Source organism: Callospermophilus lateralis, chromosome X, assembly GCF_048772815.1.
Source record: "Callospermophilus lateralis isolate mCalLat2 chromosome X, mCalLat2.hap1, whole genome shotgun sequence".
NCBI lineage: Eukaryota > Metazoa > Chordata > Mammalia > Rodentia > Sciuridae > Callospermophilus > Callospermophilus lateralis.
The window spans coordinates 38,992,726-39,005,783 of NC_135325.1; the positions used below are offsets into that span (position 1 = coordinate 38,992,726).

General features: G+C 35.6%; 1 protein-coding gene and 1 pseudogene across 4 annotated transcripts in view; one reads left to right on the top strand and one right to left on the bottom strand.

Moving 5' to 3' along the window:
* Window positions 1–13,058, bottom strand: part of Wnk3 (WNK lysine deficient protein kinase 3) — a 140,021-nt gene that overhangs the window by 66,675 nt on the left and 60,288 nt on the right. The window lies entirely within an intron of this gene.
* On the top strand, window positions 1,377–1,648 carry LOC143639508 (non-histone chromosomal protein HMG-14 pseudogene; annotated as a pseudogene).

Consider the following 13,058-nt stretch of genomic DNA (forward strand, 5'->3'; position numbering starts at 1 on the left):
CTATTTTGTATTTTATTTAGAAACAGGGTCTCACTGAGTTGCTTAGCACCTTGCTTTTGCTGAGGATGGCTTTGAACTCGTGATCCTCCTGCCTCAGCCTCCCAAGGCACTGTGATTATAGGCATGCGCCACTGCATTGGCAAGGGTTTTATTTTTGAGAAACAGAAAAAGAGATGACTTCAACTTTCTTAATATTTTCTGCATGTTAAAATAAAGTATTTGAAGGGGGAAATTTATTTATTTATTCGTTTGTTCATTCATTTATTTATTGAATGATTACAGGGAATTGAACACAGGGGCACTTGACCACTGAGCCACATCCCCAGCCCTATTTTTTTATTTTATTTACAGACAGAATCTCACTGAGTTGCTTAACACCTCGCTTTTGTGAGGCTGGATTTGAACTTGTGATCCTCCTGCCTCAGCCTCTGGAGCCCCTGGGATTACAGGCATGTACCACCGTGTCTAACTGGAAAATTTATTTTTAAAAGCTATTTTCATATAAGGAAATAAAAGACCTACAATAAGACATGCAAACCTGTACACCAAATATTTCACTTATAAGAATAAAGAATATCACCTAAATTGGGCATGGTGGCACACACCTGTAATCCTAGAGATTCAGGAGGCTGAGGCAGCAAGATCACAATTTGGAGGCCAGCCTCAGAAACTTGGTGAGATTCTAAGCAACTTAGGGAGACACTGTCTCAATATTAAATGGGCTTTATAATGATAGTTTAAAAAGCTACTGTGAGGATTTCAGCTCAGAGCAGAGCCTTATACACAAACTCCATGAGCGGAGATCTTTCATTCTGTTTTATCAGAATACATATATGTCCTACTTCAGGAAAAGTAAAACATTCATTTACAAAAGAAAGTCAATCTGCATCCTAAGCATTTTAATAAAAATTTAAAACAAAACAAAAAAAATCAAAAGGCCTGGAGATGTAATTCAGTGGCAAAATCATCCCTGGGTTCAATACCAAGTACAAAAAAGAAAAAAAGAATACTATTTATAAGCACATAAGAGGGGAAAGGGAAAAAAAATCAAACTGGCCTTGGACTTAAGTTCTAACTAGAAGAAGACAAAAATAACAAATGTGCAGAAGGAAAGAAAAGGTTATAAATTTTTTTGTACCCAGCCAAGTTATTTTTCATTTGTGAATGTAAATGAAAAATCAGTTTCAAGTACCCAAAGAATCAAAAATTGCATACCCAAGTAACCTTGAAAAATTACAAAGGCATTCTCCAAACTACAGGGGCATTTGACACCATAGAAGGATCAAGAATAAGGAAGTCAGGCAGCAGCTCAGGTGGTAGGAGCAGCAGTAGCAGCCAGGCAGCGTAGTTTCAGAAGGCTCCCATGAGCCCCCAGGATGCCCAAGAGGAAGGTCAGCTTGGCCAAAGGCCCAGAGGAGGACAAACCTGCTCCTCGCAAGGCAGACACCAAGTTAAGGAAGGCAGTGGGTAAGGATAAATCTTCAGACAAAAAAGTTCAAACTAAAGGGAAAAGAGGAGCAAAGGAAAAACAGGCTGAAGTGGTAACCAAGAAACTAAAGAAGATTTACCTGCAGAAAACAGAGAAACGAAAAATGAAGAGAGTCCAGCCTCTGATGAAGCAGAAGAGAAAGAAGTCAAGATTGATTAATCATACACCATGTCTTATCAATGGTCCCCTCTCCCTTGTTGTACAGCCCAGAGGAATATTTTTATCAACTATTTTGTAAATGCAAAAATTTCAGTAGCTCTAAAAACATTTTTAAAAAGGAGGGAATCCCACCTCATCCCATTTTTTAAGTATAAATGATTTTGTAAGTGAAATCATTTGCTGTTTATTTATTTTGGGATATAATCAGAAAATAGTGGGATATTAAATTATGGGAGGCTTGGATTGTCTTGGGTGTCCACTTAACATTCCATACATAGGTGGGGGGTTAGTTTAAAATGCTATAATACAAAGAATATTAAATGGCCATTTGGAGTCATTGGTCTTCCATTTAATGTCTTGAATATTTAAAATTACTTCTATTCCTGTGTTTTCTAGTTGAATTGTTTTCTAAAGACCAAACAAAATTCCAATGACATTCCTCATAGAAATATAACAAGCAATCATGAAATTCATCTGGAAAAATAAGAGACCAGAATAGTTAAAGCAATCCTTTAGCAGGAAGAGTGAAGCAGATGCCATCACTATACCAGAACTTATCGAATATACTACAGAGCAATAGTAACAAAAACAGCATGGTACTGGCATCAAAACAGACTGGTAGACCAATGGTACAGAATAGAGGACGCGGAGACTAACCCACAAAACTACAATTATCCCAAAACAATAGTTTGTCTTTTGTTCAAATACTTTATAATGGAAATATATAGATACTTTTTAAACTAATTCTACCAATCCCAAATTGAGGATTTCAACTATGCTGCTATTTAAGAAGCTGGCTCCTTCTTGGAAAATGAGATCAAACTGAAAGGTTCCCCTTTCAACATCTATAATCTTTTAACAGAGAAAGCTGAATATCATCACTGGATATCAATCCAAATGAGTAATGTCCTTTACAGTGCCAATTTCAACATTATGAAAGACATAAACATTAAATGCCTTTTAGGAACATGTTTTGACAATATTCAGCAAACACGCCTACATTTAGACCAATTTCCATTCAATTAGAATAATGGAATTTCACATAAATACAATACTGTGATAAACAGCATTTTTACATAAATGGCCTAAGTCCCTAGAAACCAGAATCCCTTTATAGAGAAGTCAGATATAACCTTAGTTTTCACCATTTATACAAATATTTTCATTTAATAGAATTAGCTATTTATAGAAAAAGTTACAAGAAAGTTTAAATGAGATTATATAGCTTAATAAACAGTAGGTCCCCCAAAAATGTCAACTCCCTAACTATGATTTCCCTTAGAATGCCTCAAAAATTGGTTACAAGGTATATAAAAATAATCTTTACCAAAACAAAGTTGGAGATTATTTTAATCATTTTCACTCATAGTAGGCCCATAGATGTTTCTGAACAAATTGAACATGTCTGATCTTTGGCAAACTAACAATAGCATTATACATATCACGAGAGTGTATTCATATAGTTTCTATACTGTCTTGAATACACTAGAGGAACAGAACTATGATCACAGACAAAGCAAATATATTAAATGCACTAATATCTACAGTACCTGTCTTTATGAGTCTAAAACATACTATGGCTAGAATTCAAATGATCAAGCTCGAAGTGTAAAGATATTAAGTCACTGATTAACAAACTAGTGTTGGGGGTTATGGATTTAGCTCAGTGGTAGAATGCACAAGGCCCAGCACCCAAAAGAGAAAAAAAATTGATACTGAAAAATAAATGATTCACAGCACACTACAGTGATACAGTTACATCAATGTTTACAGCAGAACAACTCACAATAGGCAAGTTATGGAATCAGCTCAGATGCCCATTGATAGATGAATGGATTAAGAAAATATGCAATGGAGTTTTACTCAGCCATAAAGAATGAAATTACAGCATATGTTGGTAAATGGATGGAACTGGAGACTATCATGCTAAGTGAAATAAGCCAGACTCAGAATAAGACATAGGTTGAATGTCTTCTCTCATATACAGAAGTTACAAAATAAGGGGAATGGTGGGGATCAGATGTCATAAAAAATTATAGTGAAGATGAGTGGTACAGAAGAAAGAGATCAAGAGGTAGGGATGAGGGACAGAAAAGAGGAAGAAACTGACAATATTACACTATGTGCACGTATAAATATGCCACAATGAATTCCCTCTTTATATCCATCTACAAAGCACTAATCAAAAATAATTATCTGCCTATAATCCCAGCAACTCTGGAACCTGAGGCAGGAAGATGAAACATTCCAGACAAGCCTCAGCAATTTAGCAAGACCCCTAGTGAGACCCTGTCTCAAAATAAAAAAATAAAAAGGGCTGGGTATGTGGCTCAGGGGCAAAATGCCTCTAGGTTCAATCCTGGGGGAGGGAGGGAGGGAAAGAGGGAAGGAGGGATGAAGGCAGGAAAAGAAAGACCAGTAAAATACAGGAAGAATAGAGGGAGGGAAGGAAAAGGGGAGGAGATACCATGGACTGAAATGGAGTAAATCAAATTCCATGTATGTATGATTTTCTCAAAATGAAATCATCTATTACACATAACTTTAATGGACCAAAAAAAAAATAATAATTCCATTTAGTTAGTTATGAAACAGTAGTAAAATAGAAAATGCTAGTAAAAACTACAATTTCTAGTGTGATCTCACAAATGCACAATTCAGATATGTTAATTTGTAAACTGTGGAAATAATTAAAATATACAACATTTTATTGACCCTTATGTATTCAAACTCTAAAATCTGGCTAATATTAATAGTGATTTTCTGTCCATGCTTTTCAAAGTATCAATGGGCTGGGGATGTAGTTCAGTGGTAAAGTACTTGCTTAGCATGCAAAAGGCCCTGGGCTTGACCTCCAGCATTGTATGAAAAATTAAAATTAAAAACCTGAATGAAACCCTGGCTCTTAGTTGTAAATGATAAATGTATGTAACAACAGCAACAACAATAACAAAATAGTTATCTTTCTCTGATAATGTTAAGTCACATTCATGCAGTTAAAACAACTCTAAGAGACTAAAGTCAGTATGGTAACAATGAACATATGCATCTGTCCTATCAGCCACCCAATACTCTTCAAAAAGCAAGAGAAATTATAATTATTTTAAAAACTAGAATGTACAAGGCCTTGGGTTTAATGCCCAGCACTAACAAAAGAAAAAAAGAACTAGAATAAAGTCACAACTTCCAAGAAATACTAAGAAGAGTACCATCCACAGGCCATAAATGGTAAGGGACACCTGAAAAAAAATGGAAACTAAGCTGGGCACAGTAGCACACATCTGTAATCCTACCAGCTCAGGAGGCTGAGTCAGGAAGATCATGAGTTCAAAGCCAGCCTCAGTAATTTAGGGAGGCCCTGAGCAACTCAGCAAGACCGTATCTCTAAACAAAACATATAATAAAGGGGTCTGGAGTTGTGGATCAGTGGTAAGGGGTCTCTGGGTTCAATCCCAACCCACCTCCAAACACACACAAAAAGAAAAGAGACCAATAGATCAAGTCCATAGGGACATAAAATCTATGGAAACCAAAACTTCACAAACATATATATGAAAAAATTACTGCATACTTAGAAGTAATTTAGGGATGCTTCAAATCTATTCAATGAATACTAGAAGACTGTGTGACCTTGGGGAAATAATATAAGAGATTAAATGGGAATGTGAATTAGAGTAGTTAGGCCAGGCAATCCTATTCACCTCCAACCCCTGTTGTGCTAAGTAGTAAATGGCAATGTTTACCCCAAAACTGAAGTCCGAGCCTAGCAGTAGGGGTAAATATACAGATGACTACTAAGTAAATAAGCTTTCTTTACAGTCTGACCTTCCTGTATAATGACCTGAGCAAGGCAGGCAGGCTATTTCAATAAATCAGACAAGTGAACAGGATCCTTAAAAAGAAAAGAAAACCAAGAATCATGAAACCCTTGAGAAACACCTAAGCTTCAAAAAAACAGAAGCACCAAACTCAACAAAAAACATCAATTCTCAGAACTTCAAGAGGGTCCTTATTGCTGCTGGCAACCTCACTATACTTCCTTTGTCTATTTATTTTTCTACCATTCTTCTAGACAACTATTTTATATCTTCTCTTCTGTCATTAAACTTTTAATGAACTTGGCCTTACCCAACTTCATGCTTCCTTGATGACTTTACTTTTATTTCACTAAAAAAATTCTAAAAGCAACAAGAAGGGAATTTCCACAACATGACTTACCCACCTAATCTGATTTGTTCCATATTATTTTGCCTGGGTTTCTATACTAAGGCTAATCCTCCCCATAGATCTACTTATCTATTTTATATATTATTAGTTTACTATAAAATAAAGATATGGAAATTATTTACTGACAAGAGATTTCAGACTTTCAGTTGCATGGGACCATTCACATGACCTCATTTCAATAGTGATTTATTTCAGTCTACATACCTTCCAAGGACATCACCATTTCTAAATAAGAAAGCTGACAACATGATTCTATACTTAGAGGAGCCAAAAAATTCCTAGAATTAATTAATGAATTCAGCAAAGTAGCAGGATATAAAACCAATACTGATAAATCAAATGCATTTCTATACATCAGTGATTAATCCTCTGAAAGAGAAATTAGGAAAACTATCCCATCCACAATAGCCTCAAAAAATAAAAATAAAAAATAAGCTTCTTGGGAATCAACAAAAGAGGTGAAAGACTTCTACAATGAAAACTAGAGAACACTAAAGAAATAAATGAAAGAAGACTTTAGAAGATAGAAAGATCTTCCATGCTCCTGGATGGGCAGAATTAATATTGTCAAAATGGCCATACTACCCACAGTGCTATACAAATTCAATGTGATTCCAATTAAATCCCAATGTCCTTCCTTATACAAATAGAAAAAGCAATCTTGAAATTCATTTAGAAAAATAAGAGACCCAAAATAGCCAAAGCAATCCTTAGCAAGAAGAGTAAAGTAGGAGGCACCACAGTACCAGACCTTAAACTATACTATAAAGCTATAGTAACAAAAACAGCATGGCATTAGCACCAAAATAGAGAAGTAGAACAGTGGTACAAAACAGAAGACACAGAGACAAAACCACATAAATGCAGTTACCTCATACTACACAAAGGCGCCAAAAACATACATTAGAGAAAAGATAGCCTCTTCAACAAATGGCACTGGGAAAACTGGGAATCCATATGCAGCAAAATAAAAATAAATCCCTATCTTTCACCATGCACAAAACTCAACTCAAAGTGGATCAAGGACCTAGGCATTAGACCTGAGACCCTGCACCTAATAGAGGAAAAAGTAGGCACAAACTTCATCATGTCGGATTAGGCCATGACTTCCTTAATAAGACTCCTAAAATGCAAGAAATAAAATCTAGAATTAATAAATGTGATGGACTCAAACTAAAAAGCTTCTCAGCAAAAGAAACAATCAATGAGGTAAAGAGAGAGCCTACATTTTGAAAGAACATTTTTGCCACACACATGTCAGACAGTTTACTAATCTCCAGGATATATAAAGAACTCAAAAGTATTAATACCAAAGAAACAAATAACCCAATCAATAAACAGGCCAAGGAACTGAACAGATACTTCTCAGAAGATGATATACAATCAATCAAAAAATGCATGAAAAAATGTTCAATATCTCTAGCAATTAGAGAAATGCAAATCAAAACTACTCTAAGATTTCATCTCACTCCAATCAGAACAGCAGCTATTAAGAATACAAACTGAGGCTGGGATTGTGGCTCAGTGGTAGAGCACTCACCTAGAGCATGCAAGGCCCTGGGTTCAATCCTCAGCACGACATTAAAATAAATAAATAAAGATATTGTGTCCAACTACAACTAAAAAATAATTTTTTAAAAAAAGAATACAAACAATAAGTGTTGGTGAGGACGTGGGGGAAAAGGCACACTCATACATTGCTGGTGGGACTGAAAACTAACATGGAAAGCAGTATGGAGATTCCTTGGAAAACTTAGAATGAAATCACCATTTGACCCAGTTTTCCCACTCCTCAATTTATACCCAAAGGACTTAAAAACAGCATACTACAGTGATGCAGCCACATCAATGTTTATAGCAGCCCAATTCACAATAGCTAAATTGTGGAACCAACCTAGATGCCCTACAGATGAATGAATAAAGAAAATGTGGTATATATACACAGTGGAATATTACTCAGTATTAAAAGAGTAATTAGGGTTAGGGTTAGGGTCATGTCATTTGCAGGTAAATGGGTAGAGTTGGAGAGTATCATGCTAAGTGAAGTAAGCCAATCCCCAAAAAACCAAAGGCCAAATGTTTTCTCTGATATGTGGATGCTGATCCTTAATGGGATTCTGGGCAAGAGAGCATGGGAGGAATGGAGGAACTTTAGATAGAGCAAATGGGGAGGGAGGGAAAGGGAGGGGAAACGGGGGTAAAAAAGATGGTGAAATGAGATGGACATCATTACCCTAAGTACATGTATAAAGAAGCGAATGTTGTGACTCTACCTTGTATACAACCAGAGATATGAAAAATTGTGCTTTATGTGTGAGACACTCGGTTCAATTCTCAGCATACATGGGAATGAATAAATAGAGGGATTATGTCTATATACATCTAATTTAAAAAAAAAAACCTGTGTTTTATATGTGTACTATGAATTGAAATGCATTCTGCTGTGATGTATAACAAATTAGAATAAATAAATAAATTTAAAAAAATAAAAAATAAACAGCTCTAAGATTTCATCTAGTCAGAATGGCTGTTATCAAGAATTCAGACAATAAGGGCTGGGGTTGTAGCTCAGTAGTAGAGCACTTGCCTAGCATATGTGAGGCACTGGGTTCAACCCTCAGCACCACATAAAAATAAGTAAATAAATAAAGGTATTGTGTTCATCTACAACTAAAACACATTTTTAAAAAGAATATAGACAATAAATGTTGGCAAGGATGTGGGAGAAAAGGCACACTCATACATTGCTGGTGGGACTGCAAACTGATGCAGCCAATATGGAAAGCAGTATGGAGATTCCTTAGAAAACTTGGAATGGAACCACCATTTGACCCAGCTATCCCACTCCTTGGTCTATATCCAAAGGACTTTAAATCAGCATACTACAGGGACACAGCCATATCAATGTTTACAGCAGCACAATTCACAATAGCTAAACTATTGTGAAACCAACCTAGATGCCCTTCAATAGATGAATGGATAAAGAAAATGTGGTATATATACACACAGTGGAATATTACTCAGCATTATAAAACCATGGCATTCACAGGTAAATGGATGGAGTTGGAGAATATTATGCTAAGTGAAGTAAGGCAATCCCCAAAAGACCAAAGGCCAAATGTTCTCTCTGACATGTGGATGCTGATCCATAATGGGGGTGGGGGGAGAATGGAAGGAATGGAGGAACTTTGATGGGACAAAGAAGAGGGCGGGGGCTGGGGATGTGGCTCAAGCGGTAGCGCGCTCGCCTGGCATGCGTGGGTTCGATCGAGGGTTCGATCCTCAGCACCAAATACAAACAAAGATGTTGTGTCCGCCAAAAACTAAAAAATAAATATTAAAATATTAAAAAAAAAGAAGAGGGTGGTGGGGAGAGATGGGTATGGGGGCAGGAAAGATGGTAAAATGAGATGAACATTATTCCCCTAGGTACATTTATGACTGCACATATGGTGCAATGCTACATTGTGTACAACCAGAGAAATGAAAAGTTGTGCTGCAATTGTGTACAATCAAAATGCATTCTGCTGTCATATATACCTAATTAAAATAAATTAATTTTAAAAAGAAAGAAAGAATCCAGGACTAGGGATGTAGTTCAGTGGCACAGCACTTGGCTAGACTGCACAAGGTCCTGAACCGAACCTCTAGCACCACAAAAAAGAAAAAGAAGAAGAAGGATATAATCTTTGTTGTGTGCCTCTAATCCCAGTAATTCGGGAGGCTGAGGTAAGAGGATAGCACATTTGAAGTCAGTTTCAGCAACTTACTTAATAAGACTCTCAGCAACTTACCAAGACTCTGTCTCAAAATTAAAAAGTGAAAAGGACTGGGGATATATAGTTAGTGTACTGTGCCACTGGGTTCAACCCCCAGTACAAAATAATAATAATAATAATAATAATAGAAAGAAAAAAAAAGAAATAATCATTGTATAGAATTATTTTGATGACTCCAGATTCTGGAAGACCTTTAGATCAAACTTTCATAATAACTGGTTGAATCTTCCCACCCTTCCCTTTATAGCCTAATCCATCAGAGAGTACTCTTGCTTGTAATAATTTTCCTTCAGATTTTTCTGAAAGCATCCTGCATTCTTGTCTATGGCCATACTACCCTGAATGCACATGATCTCATCTTAAGCATCCTACATCATTTGGATAGTTTTAGGTACATTCCTTTCAATCAATACTCGGTCAAAGAGTGAAAGAAACTTGCTAAATGCTTGCATAACTATGACTCTTGCCACTGGCAACTTGGACTCTCCCAACTCCTGTACTTAGAAATTAAATGTCATCTCTTCTGAGATACATCAGGGAAGAACAGTAGAGATCTAAAATATCTTGTTGTACAAAGGTAAGTTCAAAGAATGATAGGAACATGTCAGAATGGCACAGGACTCACCTTAAAAGGACCCTACTAGCCAAATCTGATGATAAATTACATATCAAAACAAATAATAAACCCAGTAAAATGGTGCACACTTGTAATCCCAGCTACTCCAGTAGCTGAGGCAGGAGGATTCCAAGTCTGAGGCCATCCTGGGCAATTCAGTGAGAGACTATCTCAATTTTTTTAAAAAATGGACTGGGAATGTAGGTCAGTGATAAGTATCCCTGAGTTCAATCCCTAGTATCACAAAAATAAGTAAATAAATAATGGTAATGAATTAGAATACATAAAATAAATGTAAATTCATAGAATTAAGTTTTCAAATATGGGAGAAGAGAACATTCTAACCCAAATAAAAGAGAATTAGAAAATGACCATTTGGCCACCACCATATTATAATAGTCATATACAAGTATCTTCAATGGCTTTCAACACTGAGTTATAAAGTTCTATGAGAAACATCTCAAAGTAAAATAGTGGAAACAGCAAAATGTCCAACAGTAAAAAGAATATCTAAATAAAAGGTAGTGCAGTCTTACAATGAATACTATGGGGCAACTAAATAAAATCAAGTATATCTCCATGTGAACTCATACATGAATTAAATAAAATACAGAGAGATACAAACAGTAGGAACTCTTTTATATTCCTAAAGACAAAAAGAAAACCACAAAATAGTACTATATATGCTCTATATGTCTATGTATCTAACTATAGTGAAAAAGATCTAGAAGGGTATATATCAAAATGATAACAAAAGGGACAAGGACATAGGGTCAAATGAAGCTTCCCTTCATTCTTTTAAATTTTTATCAGGAAAATAGATTAACAAATAACTTACATAATTAAAATAACTAGAAAAAATATTTTAAACAAAATATAATGTAAATATTACAGTAGAGAATCAAAGTGATAGTCAAGTAATGTACTGAGTAGAGATGCATTTTCATACAGAATCCTCAGACTTAAGATTTCTCTCCAACAGTTGAAAATGAAACCATCTAAATGGATGTTTGATTAGACAACAATGTCAACTAAAAAAGAACCAGTATCAACCACCAAAAGTACTAATGCACTAGGAACTAACAATACACTCCTGAAGGTGAAAAATAATGACCTCAGCAGCAATAGCTAAAAGTCAGAATCAGTGTTTTTCCAAAATATTTGATAAAGTAATCATAACCACATCTAAACTCTGATATACTTCCTGTCTCTTATTTGTTCAAGTTCATTGCCATATAGAAATAGAAAAGAGAAATACAAATAGATTTCAGGTTGCCTGCCAAACAAATCCATTAATCACTTTAGAAACCCTTATTAGGCAACAAGAATGAGAAAAACTCAAAAAAATCCCTCTTCCACTGAAGGAAGGTTCATGTCCCTACAATTATTACTTATTATTAATTTGTTCCATCAACATATCATACAGCCATTTTTATTTATTTTATTCTACAAACATGAAACAAGCAAGTATTTGTATCAAACACTATGCTAATACTAGGAATACAGAGATGAATCAGATACAGAGAATACAGAGATGAATGGAGTACAGGTTTAGTTCCCAAAGAATTTTTACTTTTATTGGGGTCACAGATACAAACTATAAGCACAGAATCATCTTTGAAAAGGCTGAATGTCCTCCTTTCTTCACATAAGAAAAATCAGAAATTCACTTACCACTTTATTATCAATGCTTCAGAGTTTGTTGATAGTCTCGTAATGGTTATATCAAGAAGATCAAAGATGATATTTTCCAATGATTAAAATTAGGAAAGAGAAGTTCAACTTCTGCAATGATATCAACTAAAAGTGCTGGTCCGGTATAAAAAACAAAACCCAACTACCTGGACATATGGGAGAGTAATCAAAAGTAGACAGAAACTAGTAGAAAGGAATACTTGTAAGAAAAGAAGTGGGTTTATTTTTATGGCTTTTAACCTGATGGTCAAGTTAAAATAAAGGAGAAAACCCACATTCTTATAAGACTGAAGAAATAAAAATTAGTTTAGTAATACCACAGCATAAGGAAAGTGAAAGGAAAAATATCTGTAAGGGTCCCAAATTATGCATATAAATGCTACCTAAATCTTTGCCAAACCCCAGAACCAGGCATGCCACAGAAAAACACCAAAGAGCCCAACTAAAGCTAAAAGAACTGAACAAATAGTAGAACTACTGTCCATTTATGGGGGAAAACAAAGTTTGGAGTTTGGTCAAGTAAACTATCTACAAACAAAAATATGGATATAACATGATCTAGAGTATCTATATCATTCACAATGCTTGGAATAAAACATAAAGTCATTATAAATATGAAGAACAAGAAAAATAAGACCCATACTTAATTAAGACTAACCCCTAAAATGACCTGGACAGAATCAGTAGAGAAGGACTTTAAAGCAATTCATGGAAATAAAGAAAAATATGTTCATAATGAATAAAGAAATAGGAAATACAGCAGAACCCAGGCAGCCAGAACCATATAACACCCTACTTCTGCTGGTAGCAGGGGATCTAATCTGCCCATGGCAGTAGCAACAGTAGAATGCCAAACCACACCAGGTCAACAAAAGGTCTTATCTACCCACTATAGTGGCAAAAGCAGAATACAGGTGCACTATCCCACCTCACATCTGGTGGCAGCAATTAGCATGATCTTTCGATAGCAGCAGCAACCTAGCCACCAGACAGTCCACACACTCACAGCAGGACATATCAGCAATGCAACAATGGTTACAATAAAAGATGGCCAAGCGGGCCTGATATACACACTGCCGCAGCACTCTTGACT